At 39.3% G+C, this 13,453-nt stretch overlaps 1 protein-coding gene across 1 annotated transcript in view; it reads right to left on the bottom strand.

Annotated features, from left to right (window-relative positions):
* Window positions 1-13,453, bottom strand: part of SYNJ1 (synaptojanin 1) — a 364,762-nt gene that overhangs the window by 340,969 nt on the left and 10,340 nt on the right. The window lies entirely within an intron of this gene.

Raw genomic sequence — 13,453 nt, 5'->3', positions numbered from 1 at the left:
TTCTTGTAATGTTTAGCTTTTAATTACAGTTATAAAGCACAGGTCTCTACATTTTTCAAACAATATACCGCCTATAACACGCAGTTTTCTTGCTGCACTTCTTTAGTAAAGGCTCAGTACTAGGTCTTATGGCATACACGCTGTTACCATTTCCACATCTTAATACTAGACTGGGGTTAGTGGGGGGCCCCTAAAGAGTTTTATTCAAAAGAATGGCTAACCAAACGCTCTTTCTGACAGACCTCCATCACCCTCCCTGAACATATAGCTTTACTAGTCGCCCCTTCGTGGCCGGCGGCCGAGGCCGCAGAGGAGTTACAGAACAAAATAAAAAGGAGGATACTATTTATTTTCTGGATGCTTACATTTCACTGAAAATCTTGCCCAGGCTTAGATATTGCTTTTATATACCACAGTCATACCCTTTACAAGTGTTATCGTGCTTTCACTGATTGTTTATTGTAGCTTACGCTTTGAGGATTTATAGACAAAAATACGTCTGTATGTACATATTCTTTTTCTTTTCTGTACCAGGAGCAGCTCTCTTAACCCCTATCTTTAATATATAATGCTCCCCTATGATAGATATTGGTGAGTTTGGCTCGGGCATCTAGCTGACCTAGCTAGAGTTGTTTATGTTTAATAATCCCTATTGTTTTTTTTTTTTTAATATCACTGTTAAGGGTCCAAGAGTGACCCACTTTATATCCAAGAGGGATGAAAAAAAGAAGACACTTTAAAATGATATGCATATATCAAACAGAGACAGATGCGCCACATGGCCCAATATTGTAGTTTCCAAATTTATGTAGATTTTACTATATAGTTGAACTCACATGTATTGGAGCACCTCAATTGGTGCAAATGACACAGTCTGGGATCTATAACAGTCACCCAGCAGACCGGCCTCTCGAGTTGTTCAGGGTCTGTGTAAAATAGAAAACACAAAAAAGCCTATATGGCCTAGTATTGTATGACTAGAGTGATTTCACACCAGATAGTAGTATAAGATTTTGAACTCACATTTGGTGAAGCATCCCCAATGATGCTATAGAGACAAGCTGGGATTAATTCAGTCACCCAACAGACTTAGCTCGTGGCATACAGCATGCAATAGTCCTCTCAGTGGTCTTTAGGTCAGTGATATCCTCAGATAAAAACCAGTTCATAGGCAGCAAGTGTTTATAGTAAAAGTTAAAATCACTTTAATAAAATAATATTAAATTGCGACGCGTTTCTCAGTCTCAGACTGTTTCCTCAGGCAGGCGATTATGCCTGAGGAAACAGTCTGAGACTGAGAAACGCGTCGCAATTTAATATTATTTTATTAAAGTGATTTTAACTTTTACTATAAACACTTGCTGCCTATGAACTGGTTTTTATCTGAGGATATCACTGACCTAAAGACCACTGAGAGGACTATTGCATGCTGTATGCCACGAGCTAAGTCTGTTGGGTGACTGAATTAATCCCAGCTTGTCTCTATAGCATCATTGGGGATGCTTCACCAAATGTGAGTTCAAAATCTTATACTACTATCTGGTGTGAAATCACTCTAGTCATACAATACTAGGCCATATAGGCTTTTTTGTGTTTTCTATTTTACACAGACCCTGAACAACTCGAGAGGCCGGTCTGCTGGGTGACTGTTATAGATCCCAGACTGTGTCATTTGCACCAATTGAGGTGCTCCAATACATGTGAGTTCAACTATATAGTAAAATCTACATAAATTTGGAAACTACAATATTGGGCCATGTGGCGCATCTGTCTCTGTTTGATATTTTAGATTGCTTAATTGGATCCTGGTCTGGACCACTACAGATTGCTGCCTTGGTATTCTACTATCAAGACCTTTATAAAGGACAATATAGTGATCATTGTCACCCATTAACCACTATCTTTGAGTGAGATATAACTATCCTATTAACATTGTGATTATCAAATTGTTTAGGCTAACATCTATTTACTCTGTTCACAACGTATATACTAGTTTTGAGTGAGATACAACTGTCCTATTAACATTGTGATTATCAAATTGTATAGGTTAACATCTATTTACTCTGTCCACAACATATATACTAGTTACTACTGAATCAGTGTATCATCATTTATACTGAAAAGTGCATTTCTATTGGTAACATATAAGCTACCTCATATACTACATATTACCATTTATAGATACTCTCAAGGGCGCCCCCTTTTCTTTTGTTGTGATATGCATATATGTCTTTGTCACGACATCTGTACAATTACTAATTGTTCATCTTTATGTATGCTTGATAATTGTAATATGTAGATCCTCAATAAAAATTCTAAATAAAAAAAAAAAAAAAAAAAAAAAAAAAAAAAAGAAAGAAAGATTAGGTGAAGGCCGGACAGCACGAGGGAGAGCGTTCCAGAAGGTAGGTGCTGCACGACACAAGTCCTGCAGTCTAGCATGGGAAGAGGTGATAGTCAAAGATGCAAGAAGCAGGTCACTGTTTGATCTTAGTGGGCGGGCTGGGGTATATTTGTTGATTAGAGAGGATAGGTAGTGGGAAACGGCGCTGGTGAGAGCTTTGTATGTAAGGGTGAGAATTTTGAATTTAATTCTGTTGTGAATAGGGAGCCAATGAAGGGACTTGCAGAGAGGTGCAGCAAATACAGAGTGACGGGAAAGGTGGATCAGCCTGGCAAAGGCATTTAGGATGGATTGAAAGGGGGAGAGGCGGGAAAGAGGAAGACCAGCAAGTAGGATATTGCAGTAGTCAAGTCGGGAAATAACAAGGGAGTGGATTATTTGCTTTGGGGTGTTAACGTTCAGAAATATTGCGTAGGTGGTTGTGGCAATTGAATGTAGGGGCTGAAGGATAGATTTGAGTCAAGTAACTCCGAAGCAGCTGACTTGGGGCGATGGCGATGCCATCTACAGGGATAGAAAAGTCAGAAGTCCGTGTAGCTAGAGGGGAGAATTAGAAGGAGCTCAGTCTTGGACATGTTTATCTTTAGGTGGTGAGAGGCCATCCAGGAATATATGCCGGATAAGCAGTCGGTGACATGAGAAAGGACATATTGAGAGAGAAGGGGTGGAGAGGTAGATCTGGGTGTCATCAGCATAGAGGTGATATTTGAAGCCATAACTGTTGATAGGTTTACCCAGTAAATAAGTATAGATGGAGAAGAGTAGAGGACCCAGAACAGATCCTTGAGGTCCTCCAACAGACAGAGGAATTGGAGAGGTGGGGTCACCATCAAATGACACAAAAAAGGTCTTTAGGTATCCTTTGTTAAAAAAACATACCTAGGTAGGTTTAGGAGCAGCAATGCACTACTGGGAGCTAGCTACTGATTGGTGGTTTCTCATAAGTGCCTCATGTCATTGGCTTACCCAAATGTGCCCAGCTAGCTCCAAGTAGAAGCAGTGCATTGCTGCTCCTTCAAAAAGGATACCAAGAGAATGAAGCAAATTTGATAACAGAAGTAAAAATGGAAAGTTGTTTAGAACAACTGTATGCTCTGTCTGATTCATGAAAGGTTTCAGGTCCCATAACATTTAGAAGCCACAGAGGTGGGACTACATAAGGAATAATTATACATTAAAAAAAAAATAATAGTTTTGAAGGAGCTGGAAGTAAATATTAGAAGCTTAAAAGGGATACTGAACCCAAATCAGACACCAATTAGCAAGCGCTACCCAGGTGCTGAACTAAAGATACGCCGGCTCTTAACCTTACATTCCTGCTTTTTCAAATAAAAGATACAAAGAGAACGAAGAAAACTTGATAAAAAGGAGTAAATTAGAAAAGTTGCATTCTCTGATTCATGAAAGAAAATGTGGGTTCAGTACCCTTAAACCTTCAGTGCATACACAAAAACAAAAGGCTTAAAATGATGATCGCACACTTGCTAATGAAGATTAAAGGGACAGAATTATTCTGTGGCCTTGCAATAAATTAACGTAACAGTAAAGTGAGAAAATGTTCTGAATACATTAAAATTGTTTTTCAATGGCCAAACTCCCCTACACCACCACTACCGCTAGCCTTGTTTGTAGTAGCCAATCTTAACTTGTTACTGGAGACAAGGCTTGTCACTGGCATTCTTTTATCCAAACTTACATTGTTTTGCAGTCATATCTTATCACCTATGCTGAGGCCAGCTAGGGACAGATATGTCGCAGGGTTAGTCTTGTAAAGTCAGTAATGGGCACTTATATTTCTCAAAATTAGAAACCTGCATCTTTCAAGTAATCAATAGCAAAATAAATGACTTTTTTTCTTATTTACTAAGCATAACCATTTTAGATTACAATCTGACAGCACTTTATTCTATTTATGTTATTTGGAGACATTTACCATATACATACATATATAGCAAGCACATTATCTGCCATCTGTGCTCCCAGAGAAACATTAAATAAAGTACTATCGGCATTTATGTCAGATGATACCATCAAGCAGACATTGTGCAAGCAAGGAAGACATTTGTATAGTTATTACTAGCAAGACTGGAATATCTGAACAGTAACACACACACTTTTTGTTTAACGATGGAAAATCCAGCAAGCATTACTTGAATGACAGATCACAGCAAATATTGACCAATAGAAATAGGTGCATACAAGCAACCAATTTAAATAAAGGTAGCACAGTACATAGGCACTAGTAATGTGTGTCATACAACAGCCTGTTTTATATTTAAAGTGACAGGAAACCCCAAAATGTTATTTCATGATTTGGATAGAACATACAATTTTAACCCCTTAACGACCAAGGACGTACGCCACACGTCCTCAAAAAAATACAGTTAAAGGGACAGTCTAGGCCAAAATAAACTTTTATGATTCAGATAGAGCATGTAATTTTAAACAATTTTCCAATTTACTTTTATCACCAATTTTGCTTTGTTCTCTTGGTATTCTTAGTTGAAAGCTTAACCTAGGAGGTTCATATGCTAATTTCTTAGACCTTGAATGCCACCTCTTTTCAGAATGCATTTTAACAGTTTTTCACCACTAGAGGGTGTTAGTTCATGTATTTCATATAGATAACACTGTGCTCGTGCACGTGAAGTTATCTGGGAGCAGGCACTGATTGGCTAAACTGCAAGTCTGTCAAAAGAACTGAAATAAAGGGGCCGGTTGCAGAGGCTTAGATACAAGATAATCACAGAGGTTAAAAGTATATTACTATAACTGTGTTGGTTATGCAAAACTGGGGAATGGGTAATAAAGGGATTATCTATCTTTTAAAACAATAAAAATTCTGGTGTAGACTGTCCCTTTAATAACTGAGGACATGTGGCGTACGTCCTTGGTCTGGAAAGCAGCTGGAAGCGATCCTGCTCGCTTCCAGCTGCTTTCCGGTTATTGCAGTGATGCCTCGATATCGAGGCATCCTGCAATAACCCCCCTTGGCCATACAATGCAGAGAGAGCCACTCTGTGGCCCTCTCTGCACCGGACATCGGAGGCCGGTATCGTTGGTAGGTGGGAGCAAGTCTGGGAGGCGGGTGGGCGTCCATCGATGTGCCGAGTGGAGGGGGCGGGACAGACGGGAGCGCGCACAAGAGTGCGCGCGCACGGGGCGGGAGCGGGAGGGAACCGCTACACTGCAGAAAAGAAAGTTGATAAAAGTAAAAAAAACACACATATTTTAAAAAAAAAAAATCATCATCTAAGGGTTCTGGAAGGGGTGGGGGGTTGGTCTTGGGGGGGAAGCTACACTACAGAAAAGGGCAATAAAAAAAAAATAAAAAAAAACATAATTTATGCTTACCTGATAAATTCCTTTCTTCTGTAGTGTGATCAGTCCACGGGTCATCATTACTTCTGGGATATTACTCCTCCCCAACAGGAAGTGCAAGAGGATTCACCCAGCAGAGCTGTATATAGCTCCTCCCCTCTACGTCACTCCCAGTCAATCGACCAAGGACCAACGAGAAAGGAAAAGCCAAGGGTGAAGTGGTGACTGGAGTATAAATTAAAAAATATTTACCTGCCTTAAAAACAGGGCGGGCCGTGGACTGATCACACTACAGAAGAAAGGAATTTATCAGGTAAGCATAAATTATGTTTTCTTCTGTTAAGTGTGATCAGTCCACGGGTCATCATTACTTCTGGGATACCAATACCAAAGCAAAAGTACACGGATGACGGGAGGGATAGGCAGGCTCTTTATACAGAAGGAACCACTGCCTGAAGAACCTTTCTCCCAAAAATAGCCTCCGATGAAGCAAAAGTGTCAAATTTGTAAAATTTGGAAAAAGTATGAAGCGAAGACCAAGTTGCAGCCTTGCAAATCTGTTCAACAGAGGCCTCATTCTTGAAGGCCCAAGTGGAAGCCACAGCTCTAGTAGAATGAGCTGTAATTCTTTCAGGAGGCTGCTGTCCAGCAGTCTCATAAGCTAAACGAATTATGCTACGAAGCCAAAAAGAAAGAGAGGTAGCGGAAGCTTTTTGACCTCTCCTCTGCCCAGAGTAAATGACAAACAGAGAAGACGTTTGTCGAAATTCCTTAGTTGCCTGTAAGTAAAATTTTAGAGCACGGACTACATCCAGGTTGTGCAGTAGACGTTCCTTCTTTGAAGAAGGATTTGGGCATAAAGAAGGAACAACAATCTCTTGATTGATATTCCTGTTAGTAACTACCTTAGGTAAGAACCCAGGTTAAGTACGCAGGACAACCTTATCCGAATGAAAAATCAAATAAGGAGAATCACAATGTAAGGCTGATAATTCAGAGACTCTTCGAGCCGAGGAAATAGCCATTAAAAATAGAACTTTCCAAGATAACAACTTTATATCAATGGAATGGAGGGGTTCAAACGGAACGCCCTGTAAAACATTAAGAACAAGGTTTAAACTCCATGGTGGAGCAACAGTTTTAAACACAGGCTTAATCCTGGCCAAAGCCTGACAAAAAGCCTGGACGTCAGGAACTTCTGACAGACGTTTGTGTAACAGAATGGACAGAGCTGAGATCTGTCCCTTTAATGAACTAGCAGATAAACCCTTTTCTAAACCTTCTTGTAGAAAAGACAATATCCTAGGAATCCTAACTCAGGTAAATCTTCATTTCTACAGAATCTATAAGAGTCCCCAGGAAGGGAACTCTTGTGAGTGGAACGAGTGAACTTTTCTTTTCGTTCACCTTCCATCCATGTGACCTTAGAAATGCCAGCACTAACTCTGTATGAGACTTGGCAGTTTGAAAGCTTGAAGCTTGTATCAGAATGTCGTCTAGGTAAGGAGCTACCGAGATTCCCCGCAGTCTTAGTACCGCCAGAAGAGCACCCAGAACCTTTGTGAAGATTCTTGGAGCTGTAGCCAATCCGAATGGAAGAGCCACAAACTGGTAATGACTGTCTAGGAAGGCAAACCTTAGGTACCGATAATGATCTTTGTGAATTGGTATGTGAAGGTAAGCATCTTTTAAATCTACAGTGGTCATGTACTGACCCTCTTGGATCATAGGTAAAATTGTCCGAATAGTCTCCATCTTGAACGATGGAACTCTTAGGAATTTGTTTAGGATCTTTAAGTCCAGGATTGGTCTGAAAGTTCCCTCTTTTTTGGGAACCACAAACAGATTTGAGTAAAACCCCTGTCCCTGTTCCGATCGTGGAACTGGATGGATTACTCCCATTAACAAGAGCTCTTGTACGCAGCGTAGAAACGCCTCTTTCTTTGTCTGGATTGTTGACAATCTTGACAGATGAAATCTCTCTCTTGGAGGAGAGTATTTGAAGTCCAGTAGGTATCCCTGAGATATTATCTCTAGCGCCCAGGGATCCTGAACATCTCTTGCCCAAGCCTGGGCGAAGAGAGAAAGTCTGCCCCCCACTAGATCCGATCCCGGATCGGGGGCCCTCAATTCATGCTGTTTTAGGGGCAGCAGCAGGTTTCCTAGTCTGCTTGCCCTTGTTCCAGGACTGGTTAGGTTTCCAGCCTTATCTGTAGCGAGCAACAGCTCCTTCCTGTTTTTCACCATAGTCCTCTCACACATCCTATCTAGTCGTTGGGTGCAAGAGAATGACTGGGAGTGACGTAGAGGGGAGGAGCTATATACAGCTCTGCTGGGTGAATCCTCTTGCACTTCCTGTTGGGGAGGAGTAATATCCCAGAAGTAATGATGACCCGTGGACTGATCACACTTAACAGAAGAAACATACTTTTGTTTACTAAACTGGGTACTAGCAGACAGCTGCCAGTACCCAAGATGGCGCCCATTAAGGCAGAGGGGGAGGGTTAGAAAGCTGTTTTGGTGGGGGATCAGTGAGGTTGGGGGCTAAGGGGGGATCCTACACAGCAGCATATGTAAATATGCTTAAAAAAATAAATAAAAAAAAAGCCCAAATATAGCTTTTATTTTAGTACTGGCAGAGTTTCTGCCAGTACTTAAGATGGCGGGGACAATTGTGGGGTGGGGGAGGGATCAGGGGGTCTGATGTTTTAGGTGGAAGGCTGAGCTCTACACTAAAGCTAAAATTAACCCTGCAAGCTCCCTACAAGCTACATAATTAACCCCATCACTGCTAGCCATAATACACGTGTGATGCGCAGCGGAATTTGGCGGCCTTCTAATTACCAAAAAGCAACGCCAAAGCCATATATGTCTGCTATTTCTGAACAAAGGGGATCCCAGAGAAGCATTTACAACCATTTGTGCCATAATTGCACAAGCTGTTTGTAAATGATTTCAGTGAGAAACCTAAAATTGTGAAAAATTTAACGTTTTTTTTAATTTGATCGCATTTGACGGTGAAATGGTGGCATGAAATATACCAAAATTGGCCTAGATCAATACTTGGGGTTGTCTACTACACTACACTAAAGCTAAAATTACCCCTAAAAGCTCCCTAATTAACCCCTTCACTGCTGGGCATATTACACGTGTAGTGCGCAGTGGCATTTAGCAGCCTTCTAATTACCAAAAAGCAATGCCAAAGCCATATATGTCTGCTATTTCTGAACAAAGTGGATCCCAGAGAAGAATTTACAACAATTTAAGCCATAATTGCACAAGCTGTTTGTAAATAATTTCAGTGAGAAACCAAAAGTTTGTGAAAAAATTAGTGAAAAAGTGAACAATTTTTTGTATTTAATTGCATTTGGCGGTGAAATGGTGGCATGAAATATACCAAAATGGGCCTAGATCAATACTTTGGGATTTCTACTAAAAAAATATATATACATGTCAATGGATATTCAGAGATTCCTGAAAGATATTAGTGTTCTAATGTAACTAGCGCTAATTTTGAAAAATAATGGTTTGGAAATAGCAAAGTGCTATTTGTATTTATTGCCCTATAACTTACATAAAAAGCATAGAACATGTAAATATTGGGTATTTCTAAACTCAGGACAAAATTTAGAAACTATTTAGCATTGATGTTTTTTGGTGGTTGTAGATGTGTAACAGATTTTGGGGGTCAAAGTTAGAAAAAGTGTGTTTTTTTCAATTATTTCCTCATATTTTATATTTTTTTTTATAGTAAATTATAAGATTTAATGGCGAGAAAAACGGTATATAATAATATGTGTGGGTACAGTAAATGAGTAAGAGGAAAATTACAGCTAAACACAAACACCGCAGAAATGTAAAAATAGCCTTGGTCCCAAACGGACAGAAAATGGAAAAGTGCTGTGGTCGTTAAAGGGTTAAATAACTTTCCAATTTACTTTAATTATTAAATTTGTTTCAGTCTCTTGTTATCCTTTGCTGAAGGAACAGCATTGTACTACTGCAGCTAGCTGAACACATCTAGTTAGCCAATCACAAAAGACAAATGTGTGCAGGCACCAATCACCATCTAGCTCCCACTAGTGTATGATATGTGCATATTCTTTTTTCAACAAGGGATACCAAGAGAACGAAGCACATTTGAAAATAGAAGTGAATTTTAAAGTGTCTTAAAATAACCTGCTCTATCTGAATCCTGCAAGTTTAATTTCCTATCCCTTAAAATGTTATCAAAAAGGATCAATAAATTCAAAATTAAATGTTTATGATTCAGGTATAATATTCAAGTTTAAACAACTTTCCAATTTTCTTCTATAATCAGTTTTGTTCTCTTGGTATCCCTTGTAGAAGAGTAATTCTGCATAGTCTCGTAGGAACTCAGAAGTGTACACTTGTCTTTAGCCCTCTATGGCAGTGTATAATGCTGGAAGCAAAATTGATAACAGAAGTAAATTGGAAAGTTGTTTAGAACTGCATGTTCTACCTAAACCATGACATTTTGACTTTATGGCCCCTGTAAGAGCAAATAAAATACAAATCAATAAAAGCCACAGTGTACGGGGATTCTTTTTCAATTCTATCATACATACATACATATACAGGTAGCCCTCAGTTTACGCCGGGGTTAGGTTCCAGAAGGAATGGTTGTAAATTGAAACCGTTGTAAATTGAAACCCAGTTTATAATGTAAGTCAAAGGGAAGTGAGGGAGTTTGGTTCCAGGCCCCTCTCAAAATTGGCATAAGTAACACCTAATACATTATTTTTAAAGCTTTGAAATGAAGACTTTAAATGCTAAACAGCATTATAAACCTAATAAAATAATCACACAACACAGACTTTACTTGCATTTTTCTGCAAACAGTTCTTTCTATGCATTCCAATCTGGACTGATTTATAGACAGGAAGATCTTGTTCCTTTGCAAGCTGCTTGATAGCTCAGGTCTGGTTAAACTGATTAATTTCAGCTTGCTTGGCTTGCATATCTTTGCCGCAACACAAGCAGACAGCTCCGCCTACTGGCTATTTTAATCAATGCACTGCTTCTCAATGCTTTTCATTAGCAGTCACACGACTGAAAAAAAAGGTTGTTATTCTGAAACGGTGCAAATTGAATCGTTGTAAACCGAGGGGGGTGTGTGTGTGTGTGTGTGTGTGTGTGTGTGTGTGTGTGTGTGTGTGTGTGTGTGTGTGTGTGTGTGTATGTATGTATGTATGTATGTATGTATGTATGTATGTATGTATGTATGTATGTATGTATGTATGTATGTATGTATGTATGTATGTATGTATGTATGTATGTATGTATGTATGTATGTATGTATGTATATATATATATATATATATATATATATATATATATATATATATATATATATATATATATATATATATATATATATATATATATATAAATAAATAAATAAATGTGTATCATGACATATTAATAGGAGAGAACAGATTTCAGACCACCGGTTTCCAATGGGCATTGATCTGATTGCAATTTAAAGAGACATTCTAATGCACAAATGGCTTGCTTTGGTGTGCAAGATGTTATGAATGGCCCTTGCTAAGTATTGTTTAACATTCACAAAGGGATTAAACACAAAGCTAAAGTCCAGCTTAAAATCTAAAATAAAAAATTGTGGCTGCTGAGCAAATCAGAAGTGGCATATGCATGTAGCTGCAAATTACAGGAGGTATTCTATTCAGCAGCAGCAATGTGTTAAAACTCCTCAGCAGGATTTTAGCTACATGTTTGAAAGGACAGTGCTGTGATTTTTTTTTCTCCCCTTTAATGCATTGCCAATGGTCCATTTTACCTGATGGAGTGTATTAAATTGATTACAAATTACAAATGTACCTTTATTTTGTCATTTGAAATAGCTGCTTTTGCTGGATGTATTCCCACCTATACTGAAAATTTTAATAGTTAAAGGGACAGTAAACATTAAAAATAATGTTATATAATTCTGCACATAGTGCAGAATTATATAACATTATTTAAGTGCTATAGTTCTAAACGGCTTTTTTCCCTTTAAATATGTAAAAATTATGGCGCTTTTAGTCAGCGCATCGGGCCAGCTGTATAGTCACAGCCCGGCCCGACCGCGCCATAGCACTAAGTGCAGCTCGCTCCTGTCACAGCTCAGCAGAGAGCGGGTCTGTAAAAGCGCCATAATTTTTACATATTAAAAAGGTAAAAAAAAGCTTTTAGAACTATAGCACTTAAATAATGTTATATAATTCTGCACTATGTGCAGAATTATATAACATTATTTTTAAGGTTTACTGTCCCTTTAAAGGGACAGTAAACATTGGGGAAAATGTTACACAATTCTGCAATATTTAGTTAGTGCAGGAGTGTGCTACATGTAATTGAAAGGTGCGATCGGGCTTGCTGTGATTAGACAGGGAGCGCATGATGCGCTGTTTGAAAAAGCAGCCGCACTGAAGAGGACGGCTTCACAACTGAGGTAAGTATATTTTGGGGGGACATATTATGCGTTTAACAAATATAAATAAATCATAAGGCTATTGTCATGTTACATAATTCTATACACAGTGCAGAATTATGTAACATTTTTCCCAACGTTTACTGTACCTTTATGTACTGGTTATAGAAAATCTATGTAAACGAGAAAGTTTATAAGAAATCATGCTCCCAGTGGGGTGTGCGACAGAGGGATACTAAAAACTTAGTTTTCAGTTGTCTCTCATATGGACTCATTCTTTAAAGCTCTTGTCTGGTGAGATTCTATAAGATGCCTCATCAGTATTACAAAGCCCCTCGGGGAATTTTTTTAAAGCAATTTTTACCTTGGGAATGGTGTCTCTCATTAAGGGGAGTTCACAAATATGCTTTATATTAAAAAGGGACACTAAACCCAAATCATTGACCGGCATGGCCTAAGGTATCATTGTTACGCTGATGACACACAACTCTACTCCTTTGCTCCAGATACTACAGACCCAGCATGCCGCATAAACAGTTGCTTAACAGACCTCATCATAGAATGGATGAATGCTAGCTGTCTCAAAGTGAACCCGGACAAAAACAGAGTTACTCTTGGTGAGGGGACCCCGGGCATCAAAAATATCCCACGATCACCCAACTGGCCTGGAGCTTGGAGGCTCTGAACTCGTTAGTTCAGCAAAGGTATGAAACCTTGGAGTGCTGATTGACGCTGGACTATCTTTTAAACAGCAGATTTCCTCCGTAATAAAATCTGCCTACTTTCATCTGAAAAACAGCCAGGATACAACACTTAATTCCACCGGAAGATATGCCAACATTAATCCATGCATTTGTATCCTCTAGGCTAGATTACTGCAATGCACTTTACTTGGGCCTCCCAAAAAAAGAACTCCATCGCCTTCAGACGGTACAAAACGCAGCAGCCAGACTACTGACCAATCAAACTTGCTCCTGCCACATAGCACCTGTTCTCCACTCCCTGCATTGGCTTCCAATTAATTGGCAAACATATTTTAAAATTGTCCTGCTGACCTTCAAAGCCTTAAACAACCAAGGCCCACAGTACCTGAAAGAGCTCCTGATACCCTACATCCTATCCCACTCACTTAGGTCAGCCAACACATCCCTCCTCTCAGTGCCAAGAATAAGGACAAACTCAGGCTCCAGAGCATTCGGCCACGCTGCCCATACTTTCTGGAACTCTTCACCGTGCTCAGAGAGGCACCGTCCTTACAGACTCTTAAAAAAAGC

This window comes from Bombina bombina, chromosome 3 (genome assembly GCF_027579735.1).
Source record: "Bombina bombina isolate aBomBom1 chromosome 3, aBomBom1.pri, whole genome shotgun sequence".
Taxonomy (NCBI): Eukaryota; Metazoa; Chordata; class Amphibia; order Anura; family Bombinatoridae; genus Bombina; species Bombina bombina.
Note: the sequence above shows the minus strand (reverse complement) of the source record. Positions and strands in the feature narration are given on the sequence as shown.